This window comes from Panthera tigris, chromosome B1 (assembly GCF_018350195.1).
Source record: "Panthera tigris isolate Pti1 chromosome B1, P.tigris_Pti1_mat1.1, whole genome shotgun sequence".
Classification (NCBI taxonomy): domain Eukaryota; kingdom Metazoa; phylum Chordata; class Mammalia; order Carnivora; family Felidae; genus Panthera; species Panthera tigris.
The window spans coordinates 200,038,525-200,052,735 of NC_056663.1; the positions used below are offsets into that span (position 1 = coordinate 200,038,525).

The 14,211-nt window shown below is 58.4% G+C and overlaps 1 long non-coding RNA gene across 2 annotated transcripts in view; it reads left to right on the forward strand.

Annotated features, from left to right (window-relative positions):
• Window positions 1–13,139, forward strand: part of LOC122238138 — a 39,090-nt gene extending 25,951 nt beyond the window's left edge. For both annotated transcript variants that reach the window (XR_006217110.1, XR_006217111.1), the window contains 2 exons: window positions 8,596–8,699; window positions 12,064–13,139. This is a non-coding gene — a long non-coding RNA (uncharacterized LOC122238138). The remainder of the gene's footprint in view (window positions 1–8,595; window positions 8,700–12,063) is intronic.
• Window positions 13,140–14,211: the final 1,072 nt, after the last annotated feature.

Below are 14,211 nucleotides of genomic sequence, written 5' to 3' on the forward strand. Positions count from 1 at the left end.
TTTCTCTGACTAATTTCGCTTAGCAATGTTTATTACTTTTGAGAGAGAGACAGAATGTGTACATAAGAGTGGGGGGGAGGCAGAGAGAAGGGGGGACAGAGGCTGTCAGCACGGAGCTCAATGCGGGACTCGAGCTCACGAACCTCGAGATCGTGACCTGAGCCGAAGTCAGACGCTCAATTGACTGAGCCCCCCAGGTGCCCCAGGTCCCCCATCTTTAAATGGGAATAACAGGGGCGCCTGGGTGGCTTGGTCGGTTAAGCGTCCGACTTCGGCTCAGGTCATGATCTCACCCTCGGTGAGTTCGAGCCTCGCGTCGGGCTCTGTGCTGACCACTCAGAGCCTGCAGCCTGTTTCAGATTCTGTGTCTCCCTCTCTCTCTGCCCCTTCCCTGTTCATGCTCTGTCTCTCTCTGTCTCAAAAATAAATAAATGTTAAAAAAAAATTAAAAAAAAAATGGGAATAACAGACATTACAGCATAGGATGCCTGTTGGATGCCAGAATCTCGTGGCCGATGCTTCTGGCTTTCATCTCAACAGTGAAGGTCGGTCTGGACAGTGAAGGTCGGTCATCCCAGTCACAGGGACGTTGGGACGATCCTATGTCAAGTGCCTCACTCACCACCCTACACAGGTTCGTGCTCAACTAACTCGGGCTCTGGACCAGCTGCCTCCGGGTCCGTCCCCGAGAGCGATCAGATATCCTAGTCCAATCCTTTCTTTTCGAAAATAATGACCCGACTTTGAGGTCTCTATTGAGATCAATGAGGGTGATGAATGACCTTTCTTGGGTACCCGCAAGTTAAGAACACCTGTCCATTCAACCACCCACCCGTCCAACCACATCTGTCCATTATGACATCACGCAGCCATCTATCTGTCCACGTATACATCTGTCCCACAAATACCCATCCGTTGTAGTGTCTCTCCTTCCACCCACCCGCCCACCCACTCAGCCGTCCATCTCTCCACTTGTCTGAACATCCATGCACCTGTTTGGCTAACATTCCCCCGGCTCAGTCTCCGGGGGTGGCCTTGCCTGTTACTTCGTTGGGAAGTAAGAACAGAAGAGCTCCCCCTCATTCTCTGGCCGCCACCTGTGCGCACTCACCAGCGTCTGTCCTTGTCACCCCTCCTTTCCTGTTGTTATGAGGATGAACTCTCTCTTCTCTCTGCGCTGGTGCCCACCCTCCCTCCCTCCCTCCCTCCCTCCCTTCTGGATCCTTCGGCTAGCACAGGAGCACAGGCGGTTTATTCCTGCCATCCTCACAGAAAACTCTCCTGGCCCCAGCCTGCAGCACCAGCCCCTTTCGAGGCCTGTGCTCTGCTCCTCCCCTCTGGCCACCACCCTCTCCTACAGTCAGGCGCTCCCCCCGCTGCCCCGGGGAAACTGGTGCCTCGGGTTCAGCCATGGCCTCCGCGCTGAGTACCGAGTACCACGGTCAGTCCTGATCCGCACCTTGTTCCGTGAATGTGCTGCCTTTGACTTTGTCCTTCGAAAGAGTTTTCTCTTGTTTCCCGGCCCGCCCGCGTTCCCGCCTGCCCCCTGCCTTGCTGACCGCCCTGGGTCTCTCCTCCTCCTCTCCCAACTCGAGGACTCTCATGTGCCCCGGAAGCAGTTCCCGGACTCTCCCCTCATTACTCGGTGCATGTGGCCTTGAGATCTCATCCAGTGCTTTCTATGAGCATGGGTGCCCCCCGGCAGTCCCTGTCCCAGATCGCCCCCCCTTGGCCCCAGCCTCACGTGTCCCACTGCTTGTGCGGCCTCCCACTGGCCTGTGTGACGGGCACTCGAACTCTGCGCGTATGAGCGTGAATGTCTGCCCCTCCCCCTCCTCCTCCCTCCTCCCAACTTACTTGACGGCTGGTTCTCCTCTCTTAGCTTACCTGCTCCTGCCACACTGGCCTCCTCCCAGTTCCGAGAAACCACCAGACACACTCCTGCCTCAGGGCCTTTGCTGTTTCCTCCGCCTAGAATGCTCCTTCCCCAAATATCCACATGGCTTCTTCCCTCACCTCTTTGGGGTTTTTGTCAAGTGCCCTTGCTTAGTGAGGCTAGTGCCTCATGGAGTGTTTAAGAGGGCACCTTGCTTGAGCTCTGGTCCTCTGGGGCCGTGTTGCAGGGGTCCGCAGGTGCGAGCATGGGGGGGGGGGCACGTGTCCGCTCGGCTCTCCCCTCCTGCTTCTCACCGGTCAAGGCCCACGCCCGGGGAGCTGACTCACTCACAGGTCCGGCTCTCCCCGCCCAGCCCCTTGCTGGCCATTCGGGTGGCAGAGCCCAGGTTGCGGTGTGTGATGTGTTCTCCACATCTGAAAGCGCAGGGCCCGGGCACAGGCGGGGCGAGCGGGGAGGCAGGGGCAGGAGACGGGCCAGGACGCTGGAGCTGTGGGCACACCCTCACCCCTGCCCTGGCCCCGCCTTGCTCTCTGCTGCTCCCTTGGGACGAGGAGTCCGACGCACTCTGGAGCTTTATTTATTTCTGTGTTTAGTGTCCCCCTCCCTCCACTTGACGGTAAGCTCAAGAGGGCGGGACTTACCGCGCTGTCTCTCACCGCTGTTCCTGTCGGTGAGGCCGGCGCCCGCTCCATCCCGGGCCCCAGCAAATACTCGTTGAATGAAGGAAGAAAAGACAATTCTGTTTCATCGACCCAAAGAAGAGTCTCTTTGAGTGGTAGTTTTAATGCCATAGGGTTCATTTCCTTCCCTGAGTCTTACACTGTCTCTTGATTCTGTGCAGTGGATGATGCTTATTTAACCACATCGTGAGAACCTACCTCTAGACGAGGCGCACAAGGCTTCACCGGGTCCAGGCGACAGGATGTGAATGTTTAAAGCGAGCCATTGTAAAATAAACAAATGCGCGTGTGTCGGGGAGGGCTGGTGTCTGGAAGGATCAACGCCCTGTTCGTGACGCTGGTCTGGACAGGGGGTGCGGGGGGAGCCCTTATGTGTTTCCTGTATATTTCTTTATCTGCCTCTGGACTGTCAGGGTCCTTTTTTTTTTTTTTAACAAGCATGCATTCCTTCTAGATTCAATTTTTAAAAATTTAAAAATTTTAAAAAATTAAAAAAAAAAAGTCCAGTTGAGGATCTGGAAAAATGACCCTCAGTCCTGAGTCCAGGCGAGGCCCCTGGGGTCAGAGGCTGTGAGGAGCCCTGGGCAGAGTGGCCAGGCCCTGGGCATCTCTGGAGACGTCCTCCCCGTGGGCATGCCCGGGGAACTGGGGCCAGAGCTCCGTTTCCTTCTGGAAGGGGCATCTCAGAGGCCAGCTTGTTTTCAGTTCTGCATGGCTCACGGCTGGCGGCCTCCCCACTCTGTCTGTTGCGCCTGCTGTTAGCACCAGGCCGGACCCTTGAACTTAGACGATCAGGACGCTGCTCGAGGTAGAGCAGGTGTGACCTTGGACCAGTCACTTCACTCATTCGTTTGTTCATTGGTTCATCACTGCCTGCAGGCCTCCTTTGCACTGAGCCTCCTGTGTGATGAATAGGACAGAGCTGTGGGCCTCAGGGAGCTCACAGGCTAGTGGGGGGGACAGACACACACCTGGGTCACGCCAAGAGCTGTTCACTCCATGCTTGTCTCCCGTAGGTGGGCAGTGTGTGGGCTCTGCTCTGGGTGGGGGGAGAGGGGGCAGAGTCCCACAAGTGGGCTTCCTGGAGGAGACGGTGCCTGAGCTGATTCAGGCATAGCCAGACAGGTGGGGGAGGCGGGGAGTGGGGCCAGAGGATTGGAGGTGTTTCAGAGGCAGAGGCCAGGCAGTGGCCATCCTGGTGGGACGAGGGGGGTGACGGTAAAGAGACACATGGAAAGGGGGCTCAGGGTGGGGCTCAAATATGGAACCCCACCCCCTCTGGGGGAGCTCGGGCTGAGGCGGGGCCTCCAACCTTGGTCTTGCCCCTTGACTGCCTTGATGAGGTGGGTCAGACACCTTTACCCGTTGGAACAACCGGCCCCGGTCACGGGTCATAACCGGCTACGCCGTGGATGGTGCCCCGTAAACCTCCCCAGACCCTGCCAGGCAGCATCGTGTTTCCTCGGGGGACTGCACAGCATGCTGCCCTTGGGGAATCTAGGGCTCGGTGGGGGAGGGGGGGTCGCATGAGTGGGGTGGCGGGAGGGAGGGAGCCTGGCGCTGGACCCCCCGGATGGCGGCTTTCTCCAAGTTGTGTCAAATCCTTGGATTTTAAACGTCAGGCCTACGTATTAGAACCAATTAAGAAGTTTTTATTTTTTTAAATTTTAAATTTTTATGTATCTTTTTTTTGAGAGAGAGTGCGTGTGTACACAAAGAGAGAGAGAGAGAGACTGTGAAACAGACTTCATGCTCAGCGTGAAACACGGTGTGCGACTTGAGCAAAAACCAAGAGTTGGACGCTCCAACTGATTGAGCCAGAAGTTTTTAAAAATACTTAAAACACGCAGAAAAATTCAGAAAGTGACTAAAAAGCACCCGCGTACCCACCATTGACACTGTTTACGATTGTAGGTTTCTTTCTTTCCAGAAACAAACGGGAGACTTGATGTTGCTGATGCAAGAACGGTCACTGCCCATCCCCCTCCCCCTGCCCCACAAGTAACTGCCATCCCCATGTTTTTAAAAAAAATTTTTTTTAAATGTTTAGTTTTGAGAGACAGATCATGAGTGGGACAGGGACAGAGAGAGGGGGAGACACAGAATCCCAAGCAGGCTCCAGGCTCCGAGCCGTCAGCACAGAGCCCGACGCGGGGCTCGAACCCACAAACCGCGAGATCACGACCTGAGCCGAAGTCCGACTCTTAACCGACTGAGCCACCCAGGCGCCCCATTGCCGTCCCCATGTTGAAGGCTGTCCTTCCCACGAGGCTCTGTTCTGCACAGACGGCTGCGTAGTTCATTCCTCTAGCAACTTGCTCAGCTCGCTACACGGGCTGCTGTTTGACACTTGCCCCTGTCGGTGCGTGAGGACCCAGCTCGCTCACCCAGTTCATCCGGCTGGACTGAGCCGCGCGGAGGGGCCGGTGGGTGGATTTCATTTTCACCTTGATCCTCGCTGTGTTAGTTTCCTGTCGCTGCAGAACAGATCCCCACACACGGAGCGGCTTGAAACACCACCCACGTATTCTCTCACGGCCCATTTGTTATTTATTACCCTGCGGGCTGGGGGTCTGCGGAGGGGGTAGCTGGGTGCACCGCTCAGGGTCCCAGCGACCTCTCTCCGGAGTGACCCTCGAGTGACCACAGCCCTAGACCTCTTACCCGGTGAGGACAGTACCTTTTCTTTACGGTGTGAGTCATTTTGAGTTGAGATGTATTTGTTGTCAAAGGCAGCCGTAACTCACAAAGCTTCTGAAGCTCAGAGAGGTTGGAGACGGTCCCACGTAGCCGGCTGGTGGTGGCCCACATTTGCGCCCCGGCCTAAAGCTGTCGCACGTACCTGCCGAGCAGGGGGCGGAGCGTTGGTTCCCGGGGGATGCCATAACGGCACGCACACACTCGGGAGGTATTCTCTCGCGGTTCTGGGCCCCGAAGCTCAGAATCCAGGTGTGGACAGCGCTGGTTCCTTCGGGGGCCCTGAGGGAGAACCCGTCCCGGGCCTCACCCGTGTCCCCGGCGCTCCTTGGGGAAGCATCACCCCCGTCTCTGCCTCTGTCTGCACCTGCCGTTCTCCCTGCCTGCGTCTAACTGTCCCCTTTCTGTAAGGACACCAGTCGTGCTGGGTTGCGGCCCCCCTGCTGCAGGGTGACCTCAGTTTGATTACTCCTGCCGCAGCTGTCTCCAAATCAGGTCGTGTCCTGAGGTCCTGGGGTTAGGACTTCAACCTACAATTTTTGAGGGGGCGCAAGTGAACCCATCACGGACAGTTGCTATTGTTATTAACCTCACTGTTTCGTTGAATTTCGTCTCCATCGCACCGACCCCTTATGCAAACTGGAAACTGGGATGTCCTCCTTGGTTCTGTGGCCAGAGCAGGGGGATGAGAGACGGAGGGCAAGGCGGGGCCCCAGCGCTGGTCCTGCCGTTAACTGCGCCTGGGGCCACTTGGCCCGACCCTCACTTCTCTCAACAGGTGTAAGGGAAGCCAGGCCCCGCCTCCTGTCCCCTGGGGCGGCCCCGAGTGTCCTCTCACTGTGAATGGGCTTAGGGACCCCAACCGTGCTGGCCGTGGGTCACTCATTCGGGGTTGGAAGCTGCCAGAACCTTGGTCACCGAGAGGGGGAGGCCCACAGGGACAGGGACAGACGTGGGGCGCCAAGGGCTCCAGCCGAAGACGCGTCTCGGGAGGATTCTGTTGCGGGTTGACTTTGGGCACATCTCACGGCTCTGGACGGCTCTGAAGTGGCCGCACGACCAAAGACCAGGAGGGCGGGGGACAAAGCCCGTGTTCCCCCCAGGAATAGACTTCCCGAGATTTCTCTGGTGGGAGAGAGGAGCGCCTCGAAACAAAGGTTTCCAGGAGGGAGAAGAGCGGTCCACTTGCTAAGTGGACCAGAAATAATGCACGTAAGTGCTGCTGTATTAACATGCTTGCTGTCGCTGTCTGACCAGGCTTTCTTGGGGGCCTCATCTATAAGTCATGAAACACAAAACACATTTAAATTGCCCCGAGGTTCTAACACAGCCGAGACAGCTTGTCGGAGTCAGAACACGGGTTCCCTAACGTCCGGGAGCTAATAGAGTGAGGGATGCGGGCCGGGGAGAATTAAGTGATCTCTTGCCTGTGCTGAGCCGGCCTGTCCAGCGCTGCCCCGCGCCTTTGCCCTCAACGAGGCCGTGAGATTGGAAAGCATCTCTCCGAGTGTGTGACCTTGGGTATGTCACCTCGTCCCCGGTTCCCAGTGAAGCTTCTCCCCTGGGAGGTGCGGCGGCCAGACAGCATCTTTCGGGGGGTCAGGGGATGATGGTCAGTGAAGTCGACGAGGGCCTGGCGCAGGGATGGCGTCCAGAAACGTCCGGCCCTCCCGGGGACGCTGGAAGCCATGCTCTTGAGAACCGGAGTGCGAGTTCTTCTGGGCGTCCTTTTCTGTTCTCCCCGAAATTTGCTCTCAGTCAGCGTCAACGCTGGGGAAAACGGTGCGCCGTGCTCCAGGGAGGTCAGAGACCCACATCCCCCCTGCTTTAGCAGGTCCGCTGGGACGCTCCTGCTCCCCGTGGGCAGGGAGGGACACGCACGCTGTTCCTGGAGGCCTGTCTGCGGTGGTCCACGTGGGGACAGCCCGGGGGGGTGGTGCCGTGTCCACACAGTGGGAAGGGATGTAACCCACAACGGGACCCTCTGGCCGTCTGTTGTGATGGGAACCCATGCGTGACAACAGGGGTGAGCCTTGTAAATACGGCGTTGAGTGAAAGCAGCCAGACTCGGGGGGTCGGCGTCCACTTCTGTGACGTTCGGACGACAGGCCAAGGGCTCTGGGTTTGGACGCGCGGTGGGTGCAGAAGCACTCGGTGCTGCCAGCCGCCGTGAGCTCACGGTCCGGATCTTGGTGCCCTCGGGGCGCTATCCTCAGGGAGGGCACAGGGGCCTCTAGGGGCCGGCCCTGTTCTGCCTCTTGATGCTGGCGGTGGCACTTCTGTTCCCCATACTCTTGCGCACGCGGATTCTACCGTGTCTGGATTCAGTTGTGGCCCCTGCCACTTCGTGCGTTGGGAGTCCTGACCCCCAGGGCCTCGGCACGTGACCTCCTTTGGAGACAGGGTCTTTGCCGTGGGGTCGTCGGGGTGGGCCTGATCCTGCACGACTGGTGTGGTGGCAGAAAGGGCAAGTTTGGGCGCAGAGCTGGGCGTGCGCAGGGGGCGCGCCCCGGGAAGGTGACGGTAGAGGTCTCTGGAGGTGCCGGCAAACCCCGTGCCTCGGGGGGAGGGAGGCCTGGGACACGTTCCCCCTCACAACCCGCAGACGCAGGCAACCTGCCGCCACCTTGTTCCAGAACCACCGGCCTCCGGAGCTGCCAGACCGTCGAGTTCTGTTGTTTCCGGCCCTCAGTTGGTGGCACTTTGTCACGGCTGCTCTAGGAAACCAATGAACGTGCAATAGAAAAGGAAAAAGAGAAAAAGAAGCCTTGCATTCAAGTCTTGGGCCACAGCACTTCTGATTTAGGTCATGGTGGACGGGAGGACCCATGCCCCCAACCCAAACCCCTCATTCTCTCTGCCACCTGTTTTGGTTGGCGAAGCCCAGAAGAGATCTCTGTTCCCCACAAAAGGGCCACGGTGAGTTCAGAGAGGAACCCTCAGGGCTGACTCCGGGTTCAGGGCCACCCGGTCTCCCAGAATTCTGCTCTGGGGGGTCAGAAGCTGCTGTCTCTCTCCCTCTCCTGGTGAGACCAGGGGCGTCTGCTTAGCATTAACTGCGTCATGAGTGGGATTAGACATCGTTTCTAACAAGGGCCTTTTATGCCTGGTGGGAGAGAGGCCTTGGGGTCTGGCCGGAAAGAAGTGCATAGGATGTGGTGGTGGCAGACCCCTCCCAGTGCCCTTTATGACCGTTCATGGGTCAGGGCTGGGGCCATCACTAGCTCAGCCCCGCTGTCCCTTGGCCCCCTGGCGGGGGTGGAGACTTGCAGGTTCAGGAGGCAGGGACCCTTGGCCACAACCCCAGATCACCACTTACAGGTGCCCTGTGTTCGTCTCCTGGGACCACAGGCGGGGGCTTGAAGAGCAGACGTTTATTCTCTCACGTTCTGGAGGCTGGGAGTTCAAGACCACGGCGTGGGCAGGTGGGTTCTCCTGAGGCCTCTCTCCTTGCCCTGTAGACGGCCGTCTTCTGCCTGTGTCTTCACGTGGTCGTCCCTCTGTGTCTCTATGTCCTGATCTCCTCTTATAAGGACACCAGTCAGATTGGATCAGGACGCACCCTACGAATCTCATACTGGATCAGGGCTCACCCAGGTGACCCCTTTTGACTTGGCTACCTCTTTTTTCTTTTTTAAGTTTATTTATTTATTTTCGGGGGCGGGGGGAGAGAGAGAGGCAGAGAGGGGGACAGAGAGAATCCCAAGCAGACTTTGGGCTGTCGGTGCAGAGCCCGTGCAGGGCCCGAACCCACAGACTGGAGGTTTGGTCGGCTATGGGTCTCTGGCTTTAGAGCCTGGAGGTTTCCCTCCTCTGAGTTCATGACCTGAGCCAAAACTGAGAGTCAGATGCTCAACTGACTGAGCCACCCAGGCACCCCTAACTTAATCGCCTCTTGAAAGACCCTACCTGCAAACACAGTCACATTCTGCGATATTGAGGGTGAGGGCTTGAACATGTGAATTTTGGGGGGGACACAACTCAGCCCATAAACTCTTTAAGTTGTAGTTCATGCAGCCGTAAAAGGACAGTAAGAATGCCATCCGTGTCCTAAGGGGTGTCCCAAGGACCGCGTGCAATCCTTTAACTTCCGAGCGTCCAAGAAAGGGCATCTTCTGAGTGTGCAGACCAGACCCGTTTGCCACTCTCAGACCCCTTCTCTGCCCTTCCCCACCCTGCTCCGGCCCCGGAGGGCTGACCTCTGTGGACCTGCTCCCCCAGGCTGGCCTCAGACTTGCTGCCGGGCTCAGCCAGTGGGAGGCGCCCGCAGGAGACTGGAGGGTGGCCGAGAAAGGCCAGGGTACTTCTCCTTCACTCCTCCCTGCCTGGCCTTGGTTCTGGAAGGGGCTGTGCCCTCCTCTTTGGGTCACAGATCCTGTCCGGGGGCCCCTCCCTCAGCTATGAAGTCCGTTTCCTGCTTTTGACCCTGGAGGACAACACCTTCTGTTGTGTGTTCCTCAGACCCAGCCCAGGCTTGTGCAACAGCCCTTTCCTCGAACCCCATTGTTCCCCTCTGAGTAAGGCTCCCATGCACCTCGTGGATCCTTCCCGAATGCCCGTGATTCTGGAATGACCCTATGCCCAGCTTAGAGAGGAGGTATTTAGGGAACGTTCCCTGAATCGAATTCATGATTTTCAAAGAGCCCAAAGCCCTTGGACTAAAGCATTTTAAAAATGCAAAGTTATATGATTATTCATATATTATTCATCCAGGGAGTCTTGGAATTTCTGTAGGCATAAGCTGCCTGGCTTTCTGGGGCCTGGTTGGTTTTCCGTAATGAAAGCGAATGCCCTTTCGTGTCCCGGCCTGAGGTTTCTTTCCCTGGGTTTTCTGTATCACCACACTGAATGAGGAGGGCGGGGCAGAAGCTGCCAGAGGATAAGGAGGCCAAGAAGCCCAGGGGAAGGCGGTGAGTCCAGGTGTGACCCCCCAGGGGGTTGCGGTGGGGGTGAGCGTGGTGACCCCTTGGAGAGGAGAGGCACCAGCTCGTAATTCAAACGGGAAAGGCACAGAACCCCCCGCCAATCCACCTGCAGAGTGGCCCCCAGCGTATGCTTTCCAAAGGGGCAATAGGGCCAGGGCCCCCTCTGTCTCAAGGCCCCACAGTGACCCCCTTTGCCTGGGGAATAAGGTCTGAGGCCTTCAGATCCGTGTCCCGGCTCAGCCCTCCAGCTCACCGCCTCCGTGCTCCTCGCCTGCCCACCGTGCGGCAGACCCCTCCCGGAGTTATTTGTGGCTTGCACCCTCGCCCAGGCTGTGCTCTCCGCCCGGGATGCTGTCGCCTGCAGTCGAAAGCCTCTCAAGATGAAGAAGAATGTCCGGGGTGAAAACGAAGACAAGCTGACTCCTTTGTGAATGACCGGGAGCTTCTGCAGGGAAGGCGCTGGTCCCGGAACAACGGGAGACGCCCGGCTCTTTCTGGCTGTGGGCCCACCGCCCTCTTCCCACTGACCCGGTGGCCCCCACGGTGGTCCTGGGTGGGAATCTCTGGCTTTAGAGTCAAGCAGATGTGGGGTCCAGTCCCGGCCCTGCCCCTTGCTAGCCGTGGGGCTCTGGGCAGTCCCTCAGTCTATTCATCTGGGAAATGGGGTAAGGATGCTCGTCGCACAAGGCTGAAGGAGGTGACTCATGGAAAGAGCTGGCCCGCGGGTGGCCCACAGGACTCACTCCAGAAACGGCCCTGGCTGTGATTTTGGGGCTGGTGTTCAGGGCTGGGGCTCCGCTGGGATACCTGTGTTGAGGCGGGTCTGGGGTGGGACCTGTTGCACAGAGTTGTGATGGTAGGGTTCTTGGACTGGAGGCCGGGCTGCGAGCGAATGACCACCTGGCATGAATTTCCGGCTCCTCGGGCCTCCCCAGATTCGGGGACAGTCTGTCGCCAGAGCCTGTGATGGGGCTGGGCTTGCGGGTGGCGAGCAGGGAGCCCCACGCTGAGTCTGTTCTGTGCTGGATGCCCGGACACGGCGGCGTGACTCGAAGCCTCCGCCCCTGACAGTTTGCCACCCAGTGGCGGAAGCTGATGTGCTCACGGACAGTGACAACATGGAGTGAGGGGGGCCCGTGGGAGGACGGGGATCGCCACCCTCCTGAGGATGTGGGTGGTCAGGGCAGGCTCCTTGGAGGAGGTGACGGTGAACCAGCTTCAACTGAACAGCGGAGTGGGAAGGAGTTGGCAGGGCAGAGGGGCCCGGGAGCGTAGACTGAGTCACCTACAGACTCGGGCAGGTGGTGCGGAGTGCCGGGAGAAGGGCGGCGGGAACCTCGGGCACCTTGGTGGAAGTGGCCCCGGGGGGTGGGGGTGGGGCCGAGGCTGAGGCCGCGGTGTCACCGCAGGCCCCCGAAGCCATCCCTCCAGGCTGAGCAAAGCCCACACTCAAACTTGAAAGAAGGGGGGTGTCAGCTGGGGACCCATAACGAAGCAACACAGACAGCGGCATGGGGGGGGGGGGCGGGTGTGGATTAAAGAGCAGAGCTTCAGGCTGGGAAGTCCCAGGTCACCGGGTCACAGCTGCAGGGGCCTAGGAGCGTTCTTCGTCCTGGCTTTGCAGGCAGCCGCCTCCTTGCTGTGACCTCACGCGGCAGAGACAGGAGCATGCTCTCTTAGAGGGTGCAGATCCCGTCCTGGGGGCCCCCTCTCATGACCTCAGGACCCCATCACTTCCTAAAGGCCCCGCCTCCAAAGACCACCACACTGGCGGGTAGGGCTTCCGCATTTGAACTTGGGGAGACGGAACCCAGTTCCTGACAGAGGGAAAGACCTGACTCCCGGCCCCTTTCTCTCTTCTCAGGGCACCGCGAACCCCACTGTCTCGTGTGTTTGAAATCTGCTGATTTTACCAAACGTGATCAGACGCTGGGGAACGACTCCTGCCCCCGCCCAACCCTCCTCTCCCCCCACTTCGCCCCCCCACCCCGTCACCCTGCTGGCCTCCAGCCTAGTTAAGGGGAATGTCCACCGCAGAAGGCCCAGTGCTTCAGAGAGGATAAAACACCCTCTAAATGCACATTATTGTTATTTTTATTACAGGCATCAGAGCAAAACCACCAGTTTAAAAGAGCTAATTTAGTTAGGTCAGGCATAAGTGCTACTCGAGTTGAAAACTCATTCTCCTTTGCGGTATTTTCTTTTGGGTATAAATCAAGAGAAGGGCTCTAAAAATATTTTTAGTACGAGTGGCGTTCAATCATCTGGTCAGTCACCTCTCAGCACACTTACCGACGGGGACCTCCGTGTGATTCCCCCGACGGGCCTGCCCACAGGCCCGCCTTCCTCCCTCCACTCAAACCGTATCTGATTTCACCGGTTCCAAAAGGGAGCGGAGAACCCCACGACTGTGCAGCGCAGGGGAGGGGCTCCACTGCAGACCCACGCTGTGTGGACCTGGGGAGAGCTCTCCTGGTTACGTGGGGTGGGGGGGCTCCCGTGGGGTGGGGGGACTCCCCTCTCCACTCGCCTGTGCCTCCCCAGAACGGCCCTCCCTCCCCCCCACCCCACCCCCCAGTGGACACACAACCCAAGTCCTCGTGTGAAAGTTAAATATTCCCGGGAGGCCAAACGCCGTGTACCAGGACTGGCACACGGGCCACTCGGCCGCTGGCCCCGCCTGAGCCCGGGGTGGACGTTCCTAATCCATCAGGCTCGGCACCCGCTAAGCCTGCTCTCCGGCGGGGGGCCCAGGCAGACGCCCCCACGACCAGAGTCAGCCCGTGGGTGGGGACCGGCAGCCACCCCCACCTGAACCCCCGGTGGGGAAGAAGACCAGGATGAGGGAGAGGAAGGTGATGGGTGTAACCCATGACGTGTACAAAATTAAATAAACTGTGGCAAAATGCACATCACGTCAAAATTGCCACCTTAACCGGTTTTAAGCTTCCAGTTCGGTAGCATTAAGTACATTTACGTCGTGCAACTGTCACCCCGCTCATCTCCAGATCTCTTTTCGTCTTGCAGAACGGCAGCCCTGTCCCCATGAAACAGCCATCGCCCCGTTCCCCCCCGCTCCCCAGCCCAGCCCCCGGCATCGGCCCCTCGACTTTCTGTGTCTGAGTTTGACAACTCTGGACTCCTCGTGTCCCTGGACTCGTGGGGTTTGGCTGCCTTTTGTGCCTGGCTTATTTCACCGAGCACCGTGTCCTCCGGGTCCGGCCATGTCCTAGTGTGGTCAGAATTTCTGTCCTTTTTTTTTTCCTAAATTTTTGTTTGTTTGTTTATTTTTGAGACAGAGAGAGAGAGAGACAGAGCGTGAGCAGGCGAGGGGCAGAGAGAGAGCGAGACACAGAATCTGAAACAGGCTCCAGGCTCTGGGCTGTCAGCACGGAGCCCGATGCGGGGCTCGAACTCACGGACCGCGAGATGGTGACCTGAGCCGAAGTTGGACGCTTAACCGACTCAGCCACCCAGGCGCCCCAGAATTTCTGTCCTTTTCAAGGCAGAGTAGTATTCCATCGTGTGGAATTTCCACATTTCGCTTGTCCATCCGTCCCTCGATGGCCGCTCGGTCCGTTATGCTTCTGCACTTCAGCTGTGCTCCCTGAAGGGCCCCCCCACGTCGCGCTCAGTCCCACAACAGCCTATTGGGTGGGTGTCAAGAGTAACAGTACTTGGGTTTTGAGGCCGTTGAGCGGTCCGGGATCCAGAAATGCACGATTCCGGACTTGCCAAGCCCTCTCCTCCTCTCGGGGCTCCTGAGGGCGCCATACCCACTTTATTGCCGTGGCATGGATGCCCAGCACTGGGATGTGGGGCTCTTGTCAACGCTGGGGTATTGCGTGCACCTCAGAGTCTACGCCCCTGTGGGTCCTTCTTACTCTCGAGTCCAAGTCTTGGGGAAAACGGATCTGGGGAAACCAAGTCACGGGCCATTTGCCCACGCCCCGCCTGGACAGCACAAGCCACAGGCAGATTTGCACGGCTTTTGATGTCCCGGGCTCACCTG